General features: G+C 54.0%; 1 protein-coding gene across 4 annotated transcripts in view; it reads right to left on the minus strand.

The window, feature by feature from the left end:
- Positions 1–22,240, minus strand: part of LRRN2 (leucine rich repeat neuronal 2) — a 34,796-nt gene extending 12,556 nt beyond the window's left edge. Inside the window, exon 1 of one of the 4 annotated variants that reach the window (XM_054087807.1) lies at positions 22,044–22,240. The gene's annotated coding sequence lies outside the window, so the exon portion shown is untranslated. Of the gene's footprint in view, positions 1–3,170; positions 3,317–6,100; positions 6,206–21,666; positions 21,966–22,043 lie in introns of those variants that run through there. The other 3 variants (XM_054087806.1, XM_054087809.1, XM_054087808.1) reach the window with 3 other exon arrangements.
- Positions 22,241–22,579: the final 339 nt, after the last annotated feature.

Here is a 22,579-nt window from a genome sequence, read left to right on the forward strand (position 1 = left end):
CCCTCCCTCCAGCTGGGAAAAGGGGGCTGAGATGTTTCACCAACGCTGTTGGGGACCTTGTAGCTCCGAGCAAGCAGCTCCAAAACCCAGGGGTGGCAAAGCAGCTGCTCTGTTCAAAGTTCCCAACACAATCTTTGGCAGGGAGTTTACTGCCGCGTCAGAAACCAAGCAAATATAAATAAATAAAGGAAAGACACTGAATCCCTCCCCTCCCTGTAACGTGGCAACCGCTCTCCCCGCATCCACGGCAGCCTCGCTCATCTGTATGCTCTGTCACAGCGCCGCACCATCCGCCGGGTGAGCTCCATGGCAACACCGTGCTCTTTAAACACAGGAGTTTGTGCTGCGATCGCAAACAGCATTAGGCAATTTAATTAAGCAGCTGGCAAAAAGGAAAAACTTTGTCTGTTTGAGGCGTTTTATTAAATTCCAGCGTATTATGCAGCTCTGCGTCTTCCCTGTCTGCTTTGAGGGATGGGAGGAAGCTCTCACCCCAGTCTTTCTGCAGCTTCACCCTCGGCTGAAGCAAACAAATAAACCCAAGGTGAGCAGAGTGATGTGGGGAACCCCTCCACGGCTCCCTGCATCCCACACGTGGGACCACGGCAGCAAAGCCATCACCCAGCCTCGAGCTGTAATTTTAGGTCATTTTCCCTTGCAAAGCATTGACACAAGAGAAGGGAACAGAACTCCTCCAAAACCAGCAACACTAACTGCTCTGCCGGCTTTTCTGGTGGTTTCTGTCCTTGGTTTTGTGCAGAGATCCAGGGATATAATTTGTGGGCCTCTTCCCTGGCACAGAGGGCAATAGCGTTATTTCTGCTTGTCTGGGAGAAAGCTAGGAGATAAAAAGCTGCCTGGAGCAAGCAAAGCAAGCTGCTCGGCTGCCTGCACCCCGCTATCGCACCGATCTGCCAGCAGCCGGGGGGCAGGAGCGGTGCCGGCTTCTTATCTGGATGTTTCTCTCCCACTACTGTGGATGTTTTTTAATGAGGAGGGCTGGGAAATAAGCCTGTTGTTCTTTTTTTTTTTTTCTATTGCTTTCAGGCTCTGGAAGAGTTGCAGTGGCTCTGCCTGCCTCCAAAACACTCCCACTGGTCCCTGTGGTTTCCTGAAGATGCTGCTGGCAACTTCAGGCATAGTCTCCAGCCCAGAGCATGCAGGATTCAGCCCTGCTCAGCCACAAACTGCCCTGTGCTGAGTGCATCGCAGAGATGCGTCTGGTCCCACACTCTTTACCTGGGGATAAGCAAGACAGGGAGAGTCTGAGTGCCTTGGTGGTGGGAGAGGTGCTCAAGGAGGAAATGGCATCCCTTGGCTGAGGGTCCTTCTAGAGCAGTTTTTCCAAAACACAGCTCAGCAGCATTCAGGTTTATTCATAGAAACATCATAGAATCATGGAATTGCTTGGGTTGGAAAGGACCTTAAAGCCCTTCCAGTTCCACCCCCTGTCATGGGCAGGGACACCTCCCACTGGATCAGAGGCTCCAAGCCCCATCCAACCTGGCCTGGAACCCCTCCAGGGATGGGGCAGCACCACTGCTCTGGGCACCCTGGGCCAGGGCCTCCCCACCTGAACAGCAAAACATTTTTTCCTAAGATCTCATCTCGATTTCCCCTCTTCCAGCTTCAAACCGTGTCCCCTCATCCTGTCCCTGCACTCCCTGATCCAGAGCCCCTCCTCAGCTTTCCTGTAGCCTCTTTCAGTACTGGAAGCTGCTCTAAGATCTTTCTCTTTGTCTTTTCTTCTCCAGAGTGAACCCCAGCTTTCTCAGCGTGTCCTCAGACGGTAGGTGTTCCAGCCTTTGGATCATCTTCATGGCCCTATTGCTCTTTGGAGATAATCAGCTGTCCCTCATCTCCCTCGTTCTCTTTGATTGCAAAAGCTGAGAACATGAGACCTGGGTGGCCATGCACAGTGGCAGGGAAGGATGCTGAGATGGCACCTGTCTCTCCCCACAACACCTACAGCTCGGCTCCTATTTGGCCCAGAAGTTAAATCCACCTTTACCACTCTGCCTGCTTCAAAAGGCCGCTTTGGAGGTGCCAAGCCAATGGCACGAGCCCCGATGGCTGTGGATTTGCCCACTGCGTGAGGAGTGCTCGCGCATGTGGTACGCCTCAAATCCTATCCTTTTCAGCTGGGCAGCCCTGGTGCCATCACCTCTTATCCTGAAGAATCACAGGGCTGATCCCTGGGCTGTGGGGTTAACTGGGGCATTTGTAACTGTCCTGCAAAAGCCAATGGGGAAAGCTGGTTGATCTCTGCTCTGGATTGCCTGGAGAAATGACAGGCTGGGAAGATGGAGCCTCAGCCTCAGCTTCTAGCTCAGTTGTACTTTGTTCTGCAAAATCTGTATAATTTAACAAAACCTGCGCTGAGCTGCAGCTCATGGCATTTTGGGAAGCACAGGCCACAGCGGGAGCTGAACTCCAGATGTGTGCAGCTGGATCACACCTGCAGATCCCCTTTCCCAGCACCCTTGTGGTCCCCTTTCAAATGTCGAAGTCAAGAACATCCCAGGCAGAAAGGTGGGGAGAGGGACCAGGCAGGGTTTGTGCTGCGGAGCCCAGGGAAAGCAAGAGGGATTTGTAGGCGCCATCTCTGCCCTTACAACCATCTCCTTCGCAATCTGGGGAGCCCTGGCCCAGTTTGCTTTTCATACAAGAGCTGTTTCACAGCTCTGGCCATCACCTTGCCTGCTCAGACCCTTCCTGTCCAGACAAGAGAGTCTGCTGGAGCTGCTCAGATGGCAGGTGTATCGCTGGCTTGGTTCTGCTGCTTTATTTATTCCCTGCTAACCCCCAGCCTGCCATCCCTTCCTACCGTTGCTGCGCTGTGTCACAGTTTCCAGAGCCATCTCCAGGATCTTCTTGCTGAGTGGCAATCGCTAATTTAGAGCCCTTCAGCCTGTAAAAGCCATCGCTGAGCCTCTGAGAGCCCCGTGCAGGGTTTCAAATGGCTTTTGCCTCCTTAATCATCCAGAAGCTTTAGAAAATGCTAACAGTGATCAACAGAGCTCCAGTCCTCAGTCCGTGGGGAGCTGTACAGAGCTGTTTACCCCAACCCTGGCACCCCCAGACAGTACTCAATGCATCAGGATACCCCATCAGCATCTCGAGCCCATTTGAAACCCTCACCCTTCTCCTCTGTTGTGCTCGATTCCCACCTGCCAGCTGCACTGCGATTCCCTTGTCCTTGCTCTGGGATCTTCGTGGTGAAGTCCAGCTCTAACCCATCTGGGTGGGAGGTGGAAAGCATGGCTCTCTTCCCCAAACCGGTGTGCAGGGCAGCAGCGAGCACTGCCCAGCACCAGGGAGCTCTGCCGCAGGCACCGCCTGTGTCTGGCACCGCTGTGCCAAGGCCAAGAGACAAATAGCTCCAGCCCGGTAATGAGCTCCCCGAGTTCCTCCTCCCTGCCGTGCTCTGGAGTGGCCTCTTAAATAATTCAGTTGAGCTCCTGAACTGCCTGGAAAACACCTCCAGGTCTTTCCTAATGAGCTCACTACGGACCTGATGTCCAAGGCTAGAGGAGCCGAAAGAGCCAGTCCCCCACCAACACACAGACAGTGAGCGAGCACAGGCCACCACCGTGTCCCCGAGTGCTGGCACGGCTGGCTGGTGGGTCCCCAGGTTCCTGGGCCACGCACACAGCATCATGAGCATCTCACGGCAGGAGGGAGGTGGCTGGGCCACGTGCTGGCTGAGGCAAAGCAGAGCAGGAGCTGCATCAGTGCGCACAGAAGAGCCATGAAGCACAAGCAGCAGTGCCAAAGCCACACAGATTCCGGTGAGGCAGAAATGGTCAATGAAACAGAGAAAACCTGGAGAAAAATCCCCCCATGGGGAGATGGACCCTGCTTGCTGGTGCTTTCAAAGCCAAATCCTTTCAGGGTGGCCCAAGCCCAGGCAGAGGGCTGGACACTGGCGCTGCACACAGCTCGGTGGAGCAGGGCACTGTGTCCTTCCAGCTTTGTTTCTACCCTCACTCCCTGCGACATTGGCATGGGACACTGTGGGGAACAACACCAGACCCCACATGCAGCATCACCACTGGAGCAGTGCCAGAAAGCCTCAGATCCAGCCCTGCACTACTGGCTTTTCCCTCATTTCCTCCTCCAGCTGATACTGAAAACGCTGTCAAATAAAGTCTCTAAAACTCGTTTAGGAAAGCAAGCATCCTTTATCTGGCCAGAGCAACATGAAGGAGTGATGTTTGCAGGCATTTTCAGTATCACAGCATCCCCTCTCCCTTGTGCCAAGCCTCGCGGCACCCTGGGCAGAGTCCGGCCGCATTCCCCAGCCCAGCGAGGGGCATGGGAGCAGGGCACTGCAGACCCAGTGCAGTAACTGCCTCTGTGCCATTAGCAGAGCCCTTGGCAAGCTCTGAAGATAGACAGTGCTGCTGTGACTTCTCTTGGGACCTTGGAAAGGTCTTGGGACCTCGGAAGGGTCTCGGGAGCACCAGGACAGGAAGAAGAGGAGGAGGAAGGGTAAGCCAGATGAGTGGTGGGGGCACAAGCATCTGCTGTGAGGGAGCATGCCCAGGAGGGAGGATTTGGTCTCAATGAGGCTGGCTAGAAATCCAAGGTTTAATGTTTGTTTGGCAACCTGATCTGTGATAACAGAGCCTGCTGCCCACCAGTGGCTCTTTGTGCTACTGCTTTGAGGATACAGGTGGGACAGAGGGTGAAAATGCACCTGGGAAGAAAGTGGTGGGAGAATGAGGGAGTTTGAGAGATCCCCTGTGGGCTACAGCACCACGCTGGGCTGCTCTATCTGCCCAAATTCCCACCCAACCTTCATCTCACGGGGAATTGCCCACAGATGCTGAGCTCCTCTGCACCCTGGGGAAAGTCCCAAGTGTCCAAAGGGACTGTAGGAAAAGCAGATTAACCCCTGAAGGCAGGAAAATCCAGGGGAACCCCAACTCTGGAGGCACCAGCCCCAGCCCTGCTCTGCCAGACCATTCTGCCTGCTTTGCTCTGGCCCCATGGGTGACACTACAGCTCGTCCCAGCCGTGGTTCCAGGGTGAATGAGCACAACTGTGAGCTGACCCTGAACCTGGTGTCCACCGCAAGCCAGAAATTGAGCAAGACCAACACGGGCTTGCCTGGAGAGCCCTGGCCTTGAAAGCAGAACAGACACAAGTCCCAGATGGCCCCGTCAATTCCAGCTAATAAAAAGGATATTTCACACATCAAGCACTTTGCAGACACATTAATGAGAGCAAACAAAGGCTCCGCTATGCAGATTAGGGGATACAGGAAAGCAGCTCCCCAGGATACAGGGATGGGCATCGCTGGTCACAGCTGGCCCAGCCACTGAGCTTTGCTCTTCTGCTCCTCGGGGACATCCCCAGAAGCATCCTGGGGACCACAGCTGGCCTCTGCCCTCCATGGGGCTGAAACGCTGCCTTGAAGGACAGCATCACGAGGATCAGATCTCCCCAATCCCCTCAGCAGCTCTGCCTGGGTGCTGGAGGGGAAGCTGGGCAGGCTAGAGCTCCCCAAATCATCCAGAAGCTGGGGAAAGGATCAGTGTGGGGCTGAGACCTCACCACGGCCTGCAGCTTCCTCACCAGAGGAAGAGGAACAGGCCCTGAGCTCTTCTCTCTGGTGACCAATGACAGGACTTGAGGGAATGGCGGGAAGATGCCAGGGGAGGATTAGGAAGGACATTAGGAAAAGGTTCTTCCCCCAGAGGGTGGTGGAGCACTGGGGCAGCTCCCAGGGAAGCAGTCACGGTGCCAAACCTGACAATATTCCAGAAGCATTTGCCAATGCCCTCAGACACACGGTGTGGATGTTGGGCTGTCCTGTGCAGGGACAGGAGCTGGACCCGATGGTCCTCGTGGGTCCCTTCCAGCTCAGGACATCCTATGATTCTAAGCAGACTGTGATCCAGGATGCTGGAGTTGCTTCAACTCCAGTGACATCAGGAGCTTTAAACTATGCGAATGCTACATTAAAGCTCAATTTCTGATACTTCTCGTGCGGATTATCCAGAAAGGGAGGCCCTACTAGAAGGGTTAGTTCCCCTCTGCCTAAGCGGGAGATTTCATGCCATGCTGAATAAATAAAATAATGTGGTCTTACAAAAGGCGGCGGTGCGGTGTATTGGATACCACAGCACTGTTGCAAGGCGTCTGTCAGCACCAATCGCCGTGACTGATGACTTATCAAGAATGGACCTGACATTTCCAAACGAGCTGTTTTGATAGAGTTGTCATTCAAAAAGGATCTAAAATAAAATAATAATAATAATAATAAAAAAGAGCCCAGATAGGAACAGGATGAGAAATGGAAAACACTTTCTGCCTCTGCCCCGCCTGTTTAAGGGTTCCCAGCTTGGCATACAGCATGAGCGGGTCGGGAGGGAAGTGCACGGAGTCTTTGCTGAGACACAGCTCCACGTGTGACCAAGAGGCTGAGGACATGCTGAGGGTTGGGGTTGTTCAACCTGGAGAAGAGAAGACTCTGGGGAGACCTTAGAGCAGCTCCCAGTACTGAAAGGGGCTCCAGGAAAGCTGGGGAGGGGCTCTGGATCAGGGAGGGCAGGGATGGGATGAGGAGAAACAGTTTTCAGCTGAAAGAGGGGAGATTGAGATGAGACCTTAGGAAGAAATGTTTTGCTGTGAGGGTGGGGAGGCCCTGGCCCAGGTTGCCCAGAGCAGTGGTGGCTGCCCCATCCCTGGAGGGGTTCAAGGCCAGGTTGGATGGGGCTTGGAGCCCCTGAGCCAGGGGGAGGTGTCCCTGCAGTGGGGTTGGAACTACATGACCTGTAGGGTCCCTTCTGACCCAAACTGTTCCATGATTCTATGTTTTACAGCCTCGATGCTCTCAGAAATCAAACCACCGCAGGGAAGTGTGCTAGGAATAGCACAGGAAAGACAGCACACAGCCACTGAGCCACCAAAATCCTCCAGCTGGCTGTGAATATCTGTGATGAGCCCCTTAAGAGCAGGGGTTAATGAGCATAGAGTCCAACTGCTATATCCCAAACTTCCTCAGCAAAGCAGCATCACTCAGCACCACCCTGCACCCACACTACCCAGGTCCTGCTCAATTAAATAGGCAGCTCCAGGATGGCTCCAACAGAGTCCTCCTGGCGCTGACGAGGCCCTGTCATTAAGTGATTGCTTCCAACCCCAGCTGAGGCTCTTGCACCTTGAGTGGCAATGAGTGACATCTCCGTGAGCTGCCAGTCACCATCCCAGCGACAACAGGAGCCGGTGCTGGTGATGCCCAGATGGCTGAGTGGGCATCACTTAAATAGTTTTGGCTATCTTAGGAGTAACTTTGTGACCCCTGCAGATGGGATGGTCCAGCTGGGTATGCAAGGAGGGCCGGATCCTGCACACACTGCTTAATTGAGGACCCTGGCACAAGGGGGTTGGATGGTCCGGGCTGAGCGGGAGAATGGGCATCCTGCATATTGCAACGCAGTGGGATGCACTGTGTGGGGCAAGGAGGGAGCTGCAGGCTACAGCCAAGGGATGCTGTGCTGCAGACAGCTGGGTCTGTGCTTCAGATGTTCCAGAAGTGATTTTAATTATTTTCAGCTTCAGACAAGCTGGGCTTCGACCTCAATTGTGCAGTCAGCTAAGTGTATCAGCCCCAACTGAGCCCAAGGCGTCTGCAGGGTGCAGCAGTCCTAACTCCAGGCTAGGGCTGCAGAGAAAGCTGGGGCACGGCAGGGGCAGGATCGTCTCTGGATTCTCCCCAGGTGGCATGAAAAGCCAGGGAAGTGAATTATGCTGGTGGCAGTGCCAGGCAGGGGCTGCCAGGCTGCCGTGCAAGCCCCCAAGTCGGCAAGGGAACGTCTGCTGGGCTGCAGAAAAGGGATGAGCATGAGATGATTTCACTTTAACCGTCTCCAAAAGGCATTTCACTTTCATCACAAGTTTGTTGCAACCTCCTCCCTCCACCCCAAACTGGAGATGACATTTGTTCCTGAGAGATCAGCTTATTTAGCTGTCATTTATTCTTCATCTCACTGACAGACTTCCTTCTCCTCTTTCCTTTGCCCTACTCCTTCTCACAGCTAGCTGCCTGCTGCTTTTAATAGGAGAAGGTATCAGGGCTGTTGGACGCAGCAGAGCAGCCGTGTCTCGGCATGGGGCTCGAGGCCACTCTGATACTCGACATCGTAGGTTTGGGATAAGCTCTGAAACCAGGTTTCTCTTCATCTAAGGGTTGCAGAAAGTATATTTCTCCTTTAAAACAAAGCTATTAACACTTACTTATGCTCCCGCTATACTCCAGTCTGGGTGACTACTGCCTGCCAACACCTCATTCCCTCTGCAGTTTTAATTGATGCTATTAAAGATCTGCAATGCTTCACCCCAGAAGTGGCTCAGTCTCTCTACCATGATGAAGAAGCTCTCTCCTTAGTGCTTGTGTTAAAATTATCAGGCGCTTGAGGCTGGGGAGGAGAGAAAGCTGTGTAGCCTTGGAGTGTGGCGAAGCGCTTGCTCCCTGGCTCGGGAATGTTTTGCTGTCACTTTGCCCCGTGTTAAACATGCACAGAGGCTGCAGAGAGGGAGGAAGCTGGGTTCTTGGGGATGGATGATGTGATGTGTGAATAAATCCAGTGCCTAAGGCTGCTATATCCTGATTGCAACTCATGTGTCTGCTTCGCAATGAGGATGGAAGAGAAGGGAGGCTGCAAGGCTCAGAAAGTGGTGGGGTGGTTAGGCAGAGTTCACCAAACTCTGGATTTGCTCACCCTCACCCCACTGGACATCTCACAACTTCCAGCCAAATCTACATCAGAGACTCACTTGGTATTCGAGACCCAGCAACCACCTTCTTCAATCAAAATTAAGTATTAAAGTGAAAGGCAATTCAGTGAGACCATGAATTCATTAGGAAACATAGCGAGATCCAAGAGGTGCTGCAGATGAGAACCCACCAGGGAGGTGGGAATGGGGTGGGGGGAGCAGCAAGCAGACAGAGACATATCCGCAGCAGTGAGTTAAAATCAGAAGGGGTGGAAAGAATCAGTGCCTTATGTTAGATGAAGATTAAATGACAGCCCTTGCTTCAAAGGGCAAACGCGAGAGGCTAACAGGCTGTGACAAACCAGGATGCATGGACACAGGCAGCCAATTCCCTTAAATAAATTTTTTATTGGCCATGATATCTGAAAACAAGCAGCCCGCAACAGGGATTAATGGTTTTCCCTGGCCTCCCCTAGCACTTTCCATCCCGGGGAGAGCCACGGATGCAGCCCAGGCACCGTCTCTCCCGGTGGCCCTGCTGCAGCTGGGGATGCCGTGGGGCTGGGGGTGGAGGAGTGAGACGGAATCACTTAGCCTTCATTAGGCCAAATTAAAATCAGAAGTGAGATGACAATTACAATTTGTGACCGGCTAATTGTTCGCCTCAGAAGCTGATCGTTGTGCAGATTGGGAAAATTAATTGTTCTGAGTCCCAGGTGGGTTGGCTTTGAACCCTGCCGAAGAAGTGGAGCTCCTGCGGGCTGTGCTGCCTGCTCTCCAGCCAGCCCTGGGGAGAATGCTCTGCGGGCTGCATCGCTGAGGGTCTCCAGCTTGGGTGCAGAGCCCCAGGGCCTGGAAATCCCCCAAACCCCTTGTTACCTCTGACTTTAGCACCTGGAGTGGAGCAGAGGACCCGTGGGTGTGTTAGAACCTGAGCTGTGTTAGAACCTGAGCCTGGACGGGTTGGCAGTGCTGCGATCTGCAGCCTCCACAGTAGGAGCACCCGTTGCCCTCACCCTGCGTGGTGGACTTGCCCACAAACCTCCCTCCCTTTCCACCCACCCAGGGAGGGAGCTCCCTTCCCGCTGAGGCTTGCGAGCACTGCTGTCATCCACCCGGCACGGAGCGTGGTGTGTCAAGCCCAGCTCCTGTCAATCAAGCCTACCCTTTCAGAGCATCCTTCTTGATTTTTATCCTCAGGGTGCTTGGGAAAGGGTGTTGTGAACACTCAGCTATAATTATAGCTTCTAATGGGGCTGTCGGAGAGAAGGAAGGTGCCAGATTTCAGCGGAAACGGAGACCTCCAGCTCCTGTCTTCGCTCTGCTCTCCCATCCCTGGGGTTTCTGGCAGGCTCCGCCGCCACGACAGTGGCTGCGTGGGAGCCAGCAGATCCTGGGCTCGCATCGACCCCGTGTCCTGCAGGATGGAGTCTGGAACGTGGTGTGGGCTCTGCTGTGGGAATCCACCCATTGCAATTTGCAGCCGGGCCCTTCGCAATCCTCTCTCCGCCAGGCAGCGCCCATGCAGAGGGACCTTTTCCTGCTCCATCTCCCCATGTTGCCAATTAGCTGTGAGGTTCATGCGCTCTGTCTTCATGTCTCTCTGGTAGCAGGGGACAGCTCAACCTGATTTCCCTCCTGTGTTACCACCATCACAGCCCTGCTGCTGCCCGCGCTCTCTCGGCAGGCAGCCTGCCGTCTCTGCAAGCCTGGTGCCACCTCGGCACAATGGGCAGCACAAGCCTGAAGTGTCTCCCACACAGACAGCAGCTCCTCTCCCTGCAAAGAGGCTCCACGAGCCGTGGGTGGGGTCCTTTCCCCAACGCAGCTCTGAGACACAAGCAGCTCCTGCAGCTCTGGCAGCCTGGGGGAGGCTGTGGGCACACAGCAAGGAGCGCGGTGGCTGCCAGGGGCTGACAGCAGCCGGGCACTGGGATGTGATAACTCCTGTGGCTGTACACGCCTGTTGAGCTGCAACAACATGACAGTAATAGTAGCTCCTAATCCGCACAAGTGTGTGTTTGTGCCTTGCAGCGGTGTGCGTGCTGGAGAGACAGGTGCATGCCAGGGAATTATGATATATATTGCTGTGACAGAGCATTTCCCTCTGTTGTACGTTGTAGATACAGGGAAAGACCCCACAGATACATGGATTGTCACGGGATTGTCGCGGTGGGAGGAAATGCTGCCAGCCTGCAGGGAGGAATGGCTCCTCGTTAACCGTTTGGGACAAGCTTTTCAAAGGGCTCATCTCCCATGTGCCCGTCTAAATGATGCAGAGAGAGCTCTGAAGCCTGGACACTGAGTCCTTTTGAAACATCAAGCCAGTAGTGCATAGGAGCTGGGAGTGAACAGGGATGCTCAGACCTCTTCCATTTATTTCTTCTCTCTAATCAAACAAACAAGCAGCACGCCTAGAGCTGCAGCAGGCAGGCAGAGCCCGTTTGAACCTTCCTCTCCAGAGATGTTAAAGCTCAGAGGAAAGCGTCTCCATGTCGCTCTTGGCACTCCAGGGTCCCCCAGCCCCTCCAGCACAAAGGCTTGGTCCCCAGCCCAGCCCATGGACATCTTTGGCCCTAAAACCTGCAGATGGATGGGAGGGGTAACTGCTGTCCTGGCAGCACGACTGCAGATGCTGCCTGTGCTGTGTCAGCCCCAGTGACCTTCCCCAGCAGACTGGTTTGCAAACAGGAGTGATCAATACCCTTTGGCACAGCCTGAGGGCTGGAGGGAGGAAGGGTGGACATTCAGGCTGGCTTATTTGCAGAACAACCCCCTCAGACCTTCTCCCCCTCTTTCTCTACCCACACCAAGGCCAAGGGCAGCATCCTTTGAGAGGGGATGCTCCAGGCAATGTCAAAGGCTTTTGAGCTCAGCAACCCAGCCGTGAAACAAATCTGAGCTACGGGCTACGAAACAAGCGGTGTCGCTTGGGGAGGGCATGTCCATGTCCTTCTGTTGTGACTCCAAATTAGGTCCCTGGAATTAGGTATCGACTTCTAGGGAGGCAGTGGAAACGCTGGCGGCAAGTGGCTCGCAGCAGCCAGAGCCGCTGGATCCGGTGAGGACTGAGGGGCTGCCCAGCACCCGTGCATCCCCCAGCCGTGGTGGTCCTGTCCCAGTCCAGAGCCCGGGCACGGCCAGAGGCTGCTCCAGCCTGTGTCCCTGGGGTGTTTTATGTTTTACGGCAGGGTTTTGATGTTAGTCCCTTCTGAGGGATAAACCAAAGGGAGGAAGGGGAGGAATGGGTTATTAAACAAAGCTTGAAAACAAAAGGAGAGAATTCCTGAGTGTAATTAAAACCTAACCCATGGTGGGATCTCTCCTGTTATTTCTCTAGAGGTGTCTGTTGTTGGAAACAATAATTCTCCAGCTAAGCAGGATTGCTGCAGGTGGGGAACGATGCGCAGATGGTGCCAAGAGAAGAGGTGAGGGACAGGGGACCAGGGACCTCACTTAGCCATCGCCACACTAGGGATTCAGCTGGTCCCTTGCCATCTCCATCTTATTTGTCTCTTCATTCCTCGATGGACCTGCTTTACCAGGAGTGAAGGGAGCCAGGAGCTTGTGGCGACTGACCCGGGCAGGGGCACAGGCAGGGTTTGGTGCCAGCAGATGGATGGGCAGGTGACTCAGGCATCAGTGGACAGGCAGTGGACCAGGGTCACATCACACGCGCAAAGCGAGGCGAGAGCAGCCGAGGTTGGAGCCTAGTCCTGCTCCCTTTGATCTTCCAGAAGAAAGGTCAGGATGGCAATGCGGCTGCTTGTAAGTGCCGTGAAATCAGACTAATTTCTAATTACAGGGAAGTTTTGCCCTGTAATCTTGCTGGCACATTCTGGCCTCCTTGGTCCATGTGTCTGTGATAAAGGGCTGGAGTTACAAAGCACTTCCTGAGGGCTTGAGGACCCCGTGCACTGACATAAAAGAGCATCTCAGTAGTGCTGCAGGGATGGGAGATGCTCCCGAGAGGGCTGAGCCTGCCCTGCATAGGGATCCCCACCCTCTGCCGCTTCCCACATCCTGATGAGCTGCTGCTCCATTGCCATGATGCCCCTGGAAACACCACAAGGACATGAGGTCCTACCAAACCACTCTGGGCTGGCCAATGCTCAGGGACAGAGAGAGATAGCTTGGTTCTGCCTTCTCCACGCTGCCAACCAGCAGCAGCTCCACTGCATTCAATGTCTGGGCTTGGTGGCCGCAGGACAGAATGTTGAGGAGGAAAGATCCAACAATAAATAACCAAGGACAAGAGCAGATCCAGGATCGTGATGCCACATTAAACAAGGGGACCAACACCCTGCCCCTGAGCTGCAGCTGCTCGTTGCCGACCTAAAAGCCTTCCCATGATTTTAGCTGAGCTTCAGCACACACAGATTCCTGCTCAGGGTTAAACATTTCAGCCGGTAATTGCAAACCCAATGTTTCAGCAGCTTATTAGGACATGACAACCAGAAAGAGCACATCTGTGACATTAGAAGGTTGGACGTGAAGCTGATCCTGGCCATGCTGATAACTTTATCGCCCTGGTCTCTGCTTACCCTCCATGCTGTTTCCCATGTGCAGCACCCAGGGCAGCCTCTCTGCAGGAACAACCCTTGGTGGGTGGCTTGCAGGGCTTGTGCCTCTGAAGGAATCGGGTGGAAGATCTCAAAGCCACACACTCTCTGAGAACCCTGTACTTGTACAGGTTCAGCAGCCAGCACCTGCCCCTCAGGAGAGGGCAAAATGGTTTCCAGACCTCTAAAAAAGCCTCCAAACATTTTCAAAGCCAGGCCTGGCCATGCTGAGCTCCAAGCCCTGTTTTCAGCCAGAGGGAGACAGTCAGCCCTGCCTGGGGCATTGCTCCAGCCTTGTTCAGTGATGTTCATGAGCAGCTAAGAAGTATCTAATCCACCTGAATAAATCTGGGCAAGGTAATACTTTTGGCATTAAACATGGATTTAAAAAAGAGTGCACTGATTTTCTCTCTGTGATGGATTTCACCGAGGAAAATCTTGGATGTCTAGCCAGCGTGGCTAGAAATACGACACTGAAGTGGCATCTCAGACTCTATCAGACCCTGCACCAATATAGCCTGGGACATCCCTTGCTTCTGCTGGGGCTCTTCTTGACTCCAACTGGCTCCTGCCCAGTAAGAACGATTCCTCTCTGAGACCCATGCCCCTTCTCGCGTCTTCTCAGCCTTGTTGTGGAAAATCAAACTGTGATTTAGAACCTGCCTCTTGCAAAAGGCTGGTGGATGATGCCTATCTCTGCTGCCCCTGGGAAGCATCAAGATGCTGTGCCCGGAGCAGGGGGCAGCATAAAGGCATCCCCCCTAGACCAACCTGGGCCCCGCACTGCTCAGAATGTGCCTGTTCTTAGGGGTTGAGGGGAGACAAGTCAGCCTCCAGCAGCCAAAAAAGCCGTAGTTTAGTACAAATGCCAATAAGTCATTAGGAATGATAAGAAAAATGTACGGTTACCATAGCAACTGCCAGGCACATCTTTGGGGCTGGTTCACCCCCTCCTCAGGTGTGGAGCAGCTCGGTGGGGATGGAGGCCAAGCCCTGTGCTGTGCCCATGAGAAGCCACCACAGATGGAAAGGGCTCGGTGAGCTGGGGGTGGGTGTACCGGCATCGCCCTTACGGGGTTTGACAGTGCTCAGCCCCTCCATGAGAAGCAGCAGGGCTTGGTCACCAGCAGAGATGTTTTCTAATGGGATGGGGTCTGCATGGTCCTTTGCAGACCGCAGGGCTGGCTCTGCCATCGCAAACCAAGGGGGTTCCATATCACCCTTACACCCACCCATTGAGGACGGACCAACATCCAGCCCTCAAATCTCCTGCCCTGGGCTCCACGTGCTTGTGGGCACTGCCCTGCCCATGGCCAAACCTCAGGGTGCTTGGGGGCTGATGAAGGTCCCTCCTCAAACTGAAGGGGACAGAATAACCATTCGTAGGTGAGAAATTGTCCTTATTCTTGGCAAAAATCCAGTTTATTTTAAATAAAACCAACCAACTGACCACTGGGAGTCTGGGGCCAGTGGAGGGGAGAAGGGAATTGCTAGGAGGAAGGAATTTGGCCCATAGGAACGAGACTGTGATGAGCTGGGGTGACCTGGCCTCTGGCATCAAGGAATTTGGCGGTTTCTGGGCTGGAGCCTGAGGCTTCAAGCTGAGAAGTGACCCTGGATTCTGGTGTACCCTGGAGCGGCTGCAGGAAGGAAAAGCATTAAGGATCCACGGTGCATCCCAGCTGCTCCTTTACTCACCCGCCTCGTGCTTACTGCAAAGCCCCCAGTCTCCAGGGCTGCTGCGCAACAGGACAGCCTGGCTCCTGTCCTCATCGCACCGAGCACACCGCAAGGGCTGGCTGTCACCCGATGAAACAAAGCTTCCCTCGGTCACCAAGCCTCTGCATCGCCGGGTGCGAGCCCGCTGAGCTCAGGCAGAGCCAGAGAAGTTGCCACTCTCCCATCTTCTTGGGGAAACACAGCCCTCGGTGGTCCCACGCACGCCGCCCCTCCCCACACCGCAGCTGCACATGGCTGGCGGAAATGTCACCCACTTTGTCTTTAATTCATAAACATTGCCTCCCCCCCGGCAGGATCGTTTTGCTTTATTGACAGAATCAGATCTTTTCTGCGTTTCCATGAGCAGCTCATCTCCTCTTAGTCATCCTGGGCTGCTGTGGATATTGGGAAGCAGCACAGAGCAGGGGTGAGGGGCTCCTGCCCCCCAGCACAGCGGGGTGACCCCTTCTGCAGCTGGTACAAAGGGAAGATCCAGCCCTTGAAGGCAAGAACCACATCAACCCTCTCCGTTGCCTCTGGCTGCAAACTTCCCCCACCTCCCCACTGTGGTTTATAAACCCACTCAGCTCTGCAACTCCATTATTTACAGGCACTGCCCAAGGAGACGGTCTGTACCAAGGACAGCAGGAAAAATAAGATGGCACTGCAGGAAAAATATGATGGCACCAAGCCCTACGCAGGGTGGATGCATCCAGCTCTGCCCCACAGCATCCTTACCGGAGCGGAGCTGAGTGGGAGTAGGATGCTGTGGCTGGGAGCAGCCACTCCATGAGGCCATACTGCATCACCCCTCCCAAGCAAATCCATGATTCCTTAGGAGAAAACGACTTTGGCAGCACTCTGCTCTTTCCCAACCATCCTCACTCCACACCCTTAACAATATAAAGCAAAACAAAATGCACTACCAGGCTGCTTGGCTTCTCGGTGAAGCCCCCAGCTCCCTGCAGCAGCCCTGCCCGCCGCCAGCCTGCCAGCAGAGATTTTGGCACGTTAAATGATGGGGTTTGGATATAAACAGCTCTGTTCATTTAACTTCCCTTAAAACCTGAGCACAACAGGGTAAACACGTGTGTGTGCCAAGCCAGGGATGGAAACCATGGCCAAGGAACAGGGGACAGAGGGGTTAATCTGCAGCTTCCAGGGAGGTTTTAACCAGCAAAGAGGGAGTCAACAGAAGAGGAAAAAGCCATGCAGATAGCTGGAAGGTGACAATGAAATCCCTTGCAGGGGCAGGATGAGGGATAAGGGTTTTCAGCAAAAAGAGGGGAGATTGAGATGAGATTTTATTGAGAAATGTTTTCCCGTGAGGGTGGGGAGGCCCTGGCCCAGGGTGCCCAGAGCAGTGGTGGCTGCCCCATCCCTGGAGGGGTTCCAGGCCAGGTTGGATGGGGCTTGGAGCCCCTGATCCAGTGGGAGGTGTCCCTGCCCATGGCAGGGTTGGGACTGGATGGACTCTGAGGTCCCTTCCAACCCAAACCATTCCATGATTCTATGATTTAACAATTTAACAGGTGACAGACGGGCATCAGGGCAGCCCTCAAACCCAGCAACGTCATGATGAAGCCAACCCTGGCCTCTCTCCTTAGTCTTTTCAAATGCAGATGCGGGGATGAAACCTGCAGCACCTTAGGAACTAGAGGACTCCTCGATTGCATGAGCTGCATCTACTGGAGGGTTGCAACACGCTGAGCCACACGGCGCTGCAGCCGGGGCTTTGGGACAGCCCACCCAGCTCCATCGCTACCTTTGAGCAGCAGTGGCAGCACGTAGGAGTTAGGCAAAGTGACTCAGAAATAGGAATCGGCAGAATTTTCCATAGGAATAAAAGCCACTGCTGGAAAATGCAGCTCCCGATCAACCACAGCAATCTGCAAATTCAGACGCTGCAAACCCTTTTTGGGCCAGTGTGTAGAAAGTCCAAATCAGCTTTTCAAGGCAAGCAAGTGGCTTTGATTGCACATTGCCAAACATTGGTTTCAACAACCAAATCACTGAATTAAATTTAATAATCTCACTATAAACAAGGGGCAGGCAATCAATGGAAAAGTTTATTCCAGCACAAAACATATTTGTTTTAATGTTTCACCCATTTTTCCCTTTTCAGGTGACCAGATACCAGTATTTTCTTTTTATTTTGGGGATTTTTTTTCCCCTCTGTATTTCCAGGCTGTTGTCTCCAGTCAGGACTGGGGAAAACCTTGGAGAAGAGCTTCCCTGGGCTTAGGGGCAAAGATGCTTTCTCGGAATCATAGAATCATTAAGGTTGGAGAAGACCTCTAAAGTCATCCAGTCCAACTGTCAGCTCAACCCCTCCGTGCCCACTAAACCGTGTCCTGAAGTGCAATGGCGACACGTTTTTGAACCCCTCCAGGGATGGGGACTCCCCCACTGCCCTGCGCAGCCTCTCCCAGGGCTTCACTACTCTGTCAGTGAAGAAATTGTTCCTAATATCCAAACTGAATCATCGCTGCAGCAATTGAGACAATTTCCTCTCATCCCATCCCTTGTTACTTGGGAGCAGAGCTCAGCACCCACCTCACCGCAACCTCCTTTTCAGGAGCTGCAGAGAGCGATGAGGTCTCCCCTCAGCCTCCTCTTCTCCAGGATAAACAGCCCCAGGTCCCTCAGCCGTGCTTCAAAAGACTTGTTCTCCAGATCCTTCCCCAGCCTCATTCCCCAAATGAGAGAGCTGGAGTTTGTTTCCCTCTGCCTTTGGGAAAGGCTGGTTAAAATGCAAAACTCCTTTTATGCTGATTACAAATTCCTCACTGATGAAGGCTTTTAAATTCAAAGCAAGTGTTATTAAGCCTCACCGAAGCACAGTGGCCCCATCTTCATGCAAAACAATTTTCTCAGCTTGAGCCTGCAAACAGATTCCACTCAGCTTTGGTCAACAGGAAGGACAAAGCTGGTCACGCTCCGACCTCACACGTCAAATTTCATCTTGGAGTGATTTTTTTATGACTGGTTATAAATGCCACAAAATATGGTTCTATAATAGCGCCTGGGAAAGGCTTTTAAAGCCAATGGGTAGGGCTGGAGTCTGTATAGGGTCAAGAGATATCAGAGCATTTATAAGCTGCTGGAGGAGGAAGCTGGCATTAATTCTGAGTTGAGTTGGTGAATAATTTATCACAAGTAATTTATTGACTAAGTTTGTCTCTTTTCCCTGTCTGGGTGAAAAGCACCCCAGTGCACAGAGCCAGCACGAGACTTAGGCATCACTTAAGTCCCAATTAAGCCCTTTGTGAATTGTCTGGGAACGGATCCCAATTTTTCCCATATTTATTTGTTATTCAGAATCACACGCCAAACAGAGCCGACACATAATTCCTGCTCTGCGGTGTGTTTGCAAACAGTTCCCAGGGAGCGCCCACTGGGAGGACTCCAGCCGTTTCGAGGGGGTAGGGGGGGTTACTCAGGCCCTCATCCCTCCCTGCCTGGCACGCTGTAATTCCTAGGACCCCATTTCCAACATCAAGGAGCTCCAAGCGCTCACCACCACCAGAGATAAGGAAGAGGTGGGGGGGGGAGATTGCAAAGGGTGCTGGGGCTCCATCCCCCTGACCCGAGGTGCACCTGGAGCAATTTTCTCGGCCATTTATTGCTTTCCTAAAACCCACCCATTGGAACAGCCTTTTTCAAAGCCTCCTATGAATATATCTGTCACAAAATACTTTCTGCTGTCAGCGACCATGAAACCTGCACATATATTTCACCACCTCTGTCCTGGAACGGTGTTGGGCATTTCAGCATCTGCCTTGGTCCAGCGCAGGAGGGATGCTGGAAGGGACACACGTGGGGACCGATGTGGCTGGCCAGGCTATGGCCACAGCCTGGCACAGCAGGAGGGCAAGGGGGGATGCTCTGGGCTCCACGAGGAGCTCACAGCCCAAGAGCATCAATGAAGAAACCCTAAACTGAAACCCAGAGTCCCAGTGCAGAGCCTTATCAGTGGAGACCATCTCCCTTCTTAAGAAGAAGTTTTAAACTCATCTAATTTTAATGTTTTTCCTGATGCACTCCCAGCAAGCTGCAGACAGCACTGTAATTCTCCTGCTCAGGGCATTCCACACCCAGGGCTGGGCAGAGCTGCAGCTTTCAATGCAAAGCAGAGGAGAAGGCATTTCCCCTGAGAACAACAATATCATTTCCAGGAGGAGAACGAAAGTCACGGGTACCTCCCACGCACATTGAAGAGGGGAAGAGCTACCATCAGAGGGGCCTTGAACCTCATCTTCAGTGGGTGGGGGTGGGTGGGGGGGGGAGAGTAGAACTGTCTCTCGGTGTGTTTCCTGGCAAAAAGGATGGGAGAGCAAAAAGAAAGATGATGGCAAGTTTCTGTATGCAAGAAGGGGCTCACAGGGGCACTGGGATGGCATTTCTGCTCTTTAGGAAGTCAACCACGTGCCAACAGGGACACTGTCCCATGGGGAGCTTTTAGGACAAAGGGGAAGAGGCATTAGCAACCAGGGTCTACCTTGAAGGTGATTTAGGACATCTATTGTCTGCTGGGAATAAAGACCAGGAAGGAACCTAGTGTTTAGACTTCCCTGCATTTGGAGAGGTGCTGGTAGTGGTGAAGTTCCCAGCCTTTCAGTTGCTCACCTGGACCAAGCTCTGGACCTTCCTGGCACCTTCTATCCATGTCCTAGCCAGGACATTCCCTAAACGGCAGTGATGGGCTACAACAAGGACTGGGGACGAAGCGTATGATGCTGTGAACCAGCATGGCTCTTCGAAGCTGAGAGCTGCGTCTGGTTAGAGCAGCCGAAGCTCTGCTCTGCATTGAGTATTGAAGCCTTCACGGCATCTCCTTTGAAGTACTGAGCACAGGGGCTGCTCCGGCTCCCTGGGGAGGCAATTACGCAGTTTAGTGTACGGCACTGTGGGGAAAGTGATTTCCTGATGCTCCAATACCCCTAGCGTGGTTTAGGTCGGGGTCCTGCTGAATTCACCGCCCCTTTCCCTTGCACCAAAGGGATTTTGCAGGCTCTGGGTTGAGTGGTGGCACAGCTCAACCCTAGCAGATGATGCTGAGCTCCCTCTTTTATATTGCAGAAAATAAAAGAGGTCCCAACCAAAGGAAGACGTTTTAAATGACTGAGGAGCAGACTCATCCCCAGATTTGGCCCTCAAAACCTTGCTACAAGCTCTGCCCGCATCCAAGCAGTGGGATCAGGACTGCTCGTCCTCAAAGGAACGGCGGGAGCTGGGTTCTGGCTCAGCACTGGCACAGCAAGACAAGAAGGGTGAGACAGGAAACATCTGTGCAGAGCTTCTGACCCCCCAGCCCTGGTAGATCATGGCTTGAGGAAACAAATCCTTGTGGCCAGTAGGAATGGCAGCACCTACCTGCAAATACCAGCAAAAAGCCTCCTTGGGAATATTGCTCCAAGGGTCCTCAGTGCCCGGCCCAGAGCATCCCCCTCCTCCCCACTGGGATCGCACTGCCAGGCTGGGGCAAGCTTTGAGGGGCAAAGGGCTTTGTCCCCTCCTCACTCTTGGGAGAGAGAGGCATTGCTGAGATCTCGCAGATCCCTTTTGGGGAGGGTCTGGCGCCCGTCTGAGCGTCAGGAATGGGCAAGGGCAGCGATGCCTCAGCCGCAGCCGCAGCCATGGGTCCCCTCCCAACCCCAGACTGGGTCAGCCTAGATGTGCAAGGGTCCCTGCAGTGAGTCCCTCCCTGTGCACATCCCTGGGGAGCCCTGGTCCTCATCGCCCTCCAGGCTGGTGGGGCACAGCCACGCACCCCAAGGCCACGGGAGGGGACGGCTGCTTGGCACAGAGGTGCAAGCACGGAGATCGCAGGTGGGTGCATGTCTCCGTGGCTGCGTCGGGGAAGGGCGTGCATTGAGGAGCACAGTGAGGAAGGGTTGAAGTAAACACAGAACCAGCACAGAGATCATTAAAATGTCACCGTGGGTTCAGGGCGGCTGCTCCCAGGGTTTGCTTTGCCATCCTCTTTTGCCTGCCACCTCCTGGGAATTCTGCCCTTTCCCTTGGATGGGCTGACCCTGCTGTTACTGAGCAGAAGTAGGTTGTGCAGGACCAGGCTGGTTTATTTAACACGGCCTCTTTTCTACACACAACTTCACTCCTTTAACATTTCCCACGGAGCTCAGACACAGAGGGGTTAACGTGTTGGAAGCGATGCTCCTGGACAGATCGCACCCTCCCAGCATCCCTGGGCAAGGCTGGATTTCTGTCTCAGCATCACCATCCCAAACGCATCGCCACGATCTTCGCTGCAGTTCCCCACATTCCCATTGGTGCCTGGGTGAGGATCGACTTGATCCCAGAGGAGTTTCCAGGACTGGGAATCCAGCTCCTACCATCAGTGATGAGGGAAACCTTCTTTCCCTTGACTGCCTCACAACCCCTTGCCCATTCCTGGACCTGCAAGCACCGGTTCTGTGTGCATTCCCTATTTTCACCTGCTTTTTGTTCTTTTCTTTTCAAATACACCATCTATCCTCCACACCAGAGCTCAGCGACAGCAAAAGAGGAGAGGAAAAAAAACCCAAACAAACCACCAAGCAGCCAGGTCTGTGTTGCAGAGCCCCAAGGAGCAGACGGCCCCCCCCAAAACACAACCGACCAACAATGCAGTTAACGGGGCTGGAGCCCAACTTACCCTTGGACTCTCCTCCCGTCTCCCAGCGTCGCTGTCATCCGCCCGCTTGCTCCCCAACACAGCTGCCTGCACATCTGGCTTGGGCAGAGCCCCCGCCAGCAGACAAAGGGCCAGGTTTGGGGCGTCGGTCCTTGTCCCTTTGGGGTGGGGGACAGGGACAGCAGGCCAACCCCTGCCAGGCTGCCCTCAGCCCCAAGTCTGGAGGCAGCGGGGAGAGATCCTCACCCTTCCCTCGCACCGCTCCTTTGCAGCCGCACGCTCGCAGCTCCCCGCTGCCTGCAAACGCTCCCCCCCTCCTCCTCCTCTTCTCTTCTCCCCTCCCTTTCCCTGTCCTCCTCCTCTTCACTAGAGTCTTGTCGCCACGATGTGCCACCCACCTGAATCAAACCCTGCCGATGGCGCGCTTAACTCCTGCGGCTCTGGCGGACGCTCGAGGGGCCAGCGCTGACACCCCCACTCCCTTGGGGGAATGCTCCCAAGGACCAGATATAAAAAGCTCCTATAAATGCTGAGCTGGCTGCTCGCACCCCTCGGCATCCGCAGCGCATCCTGCTCCTGCTGCAGCTGAGCCCGCTGCAGCACCAGGGTCCTCTTCCCTGGGGTCACCAAAGCCAGGAGGGTTTCTCCCGTGGTGCTGCACGGCCCCACGTCAGGAGGGAATTGGGAGACTTGATGGGGTGGACCTGCGGTCCAAATCCCCTGCTGCCCACCGGCTTGTTTTTCTCTTGGAAAGATGTGTGGTCCTCAGAGTCCCTTGCACCTACCCCATCCCCAAGGTGACGGCAGAGATGCCCCACAGGGTTTTGCAGCACCTGAAGGTGGCTGAGTCCCTGGGTAAGACACTGCCAGTGTCTCCCCTCCCCTGGAAGAGGATGCTGAGAGCCTCTTAACCTTGAAAAACACTGGGGAGAAG

This window comes from Cuculus canorus, chromosome 24 (genome assembly GCF_017976375.1).
Source record: "Cuculus canorus isolate bCucCan1 chromosome 24, bCucCan1.pri, whole genome shotgun sequence".
Classification (NCBI taxonomy): Eukaryota; Metazoa; Chordata; class Aves; order Cuculiformes; family Cuculidae; genus Cuculus; species Cuculus canorus.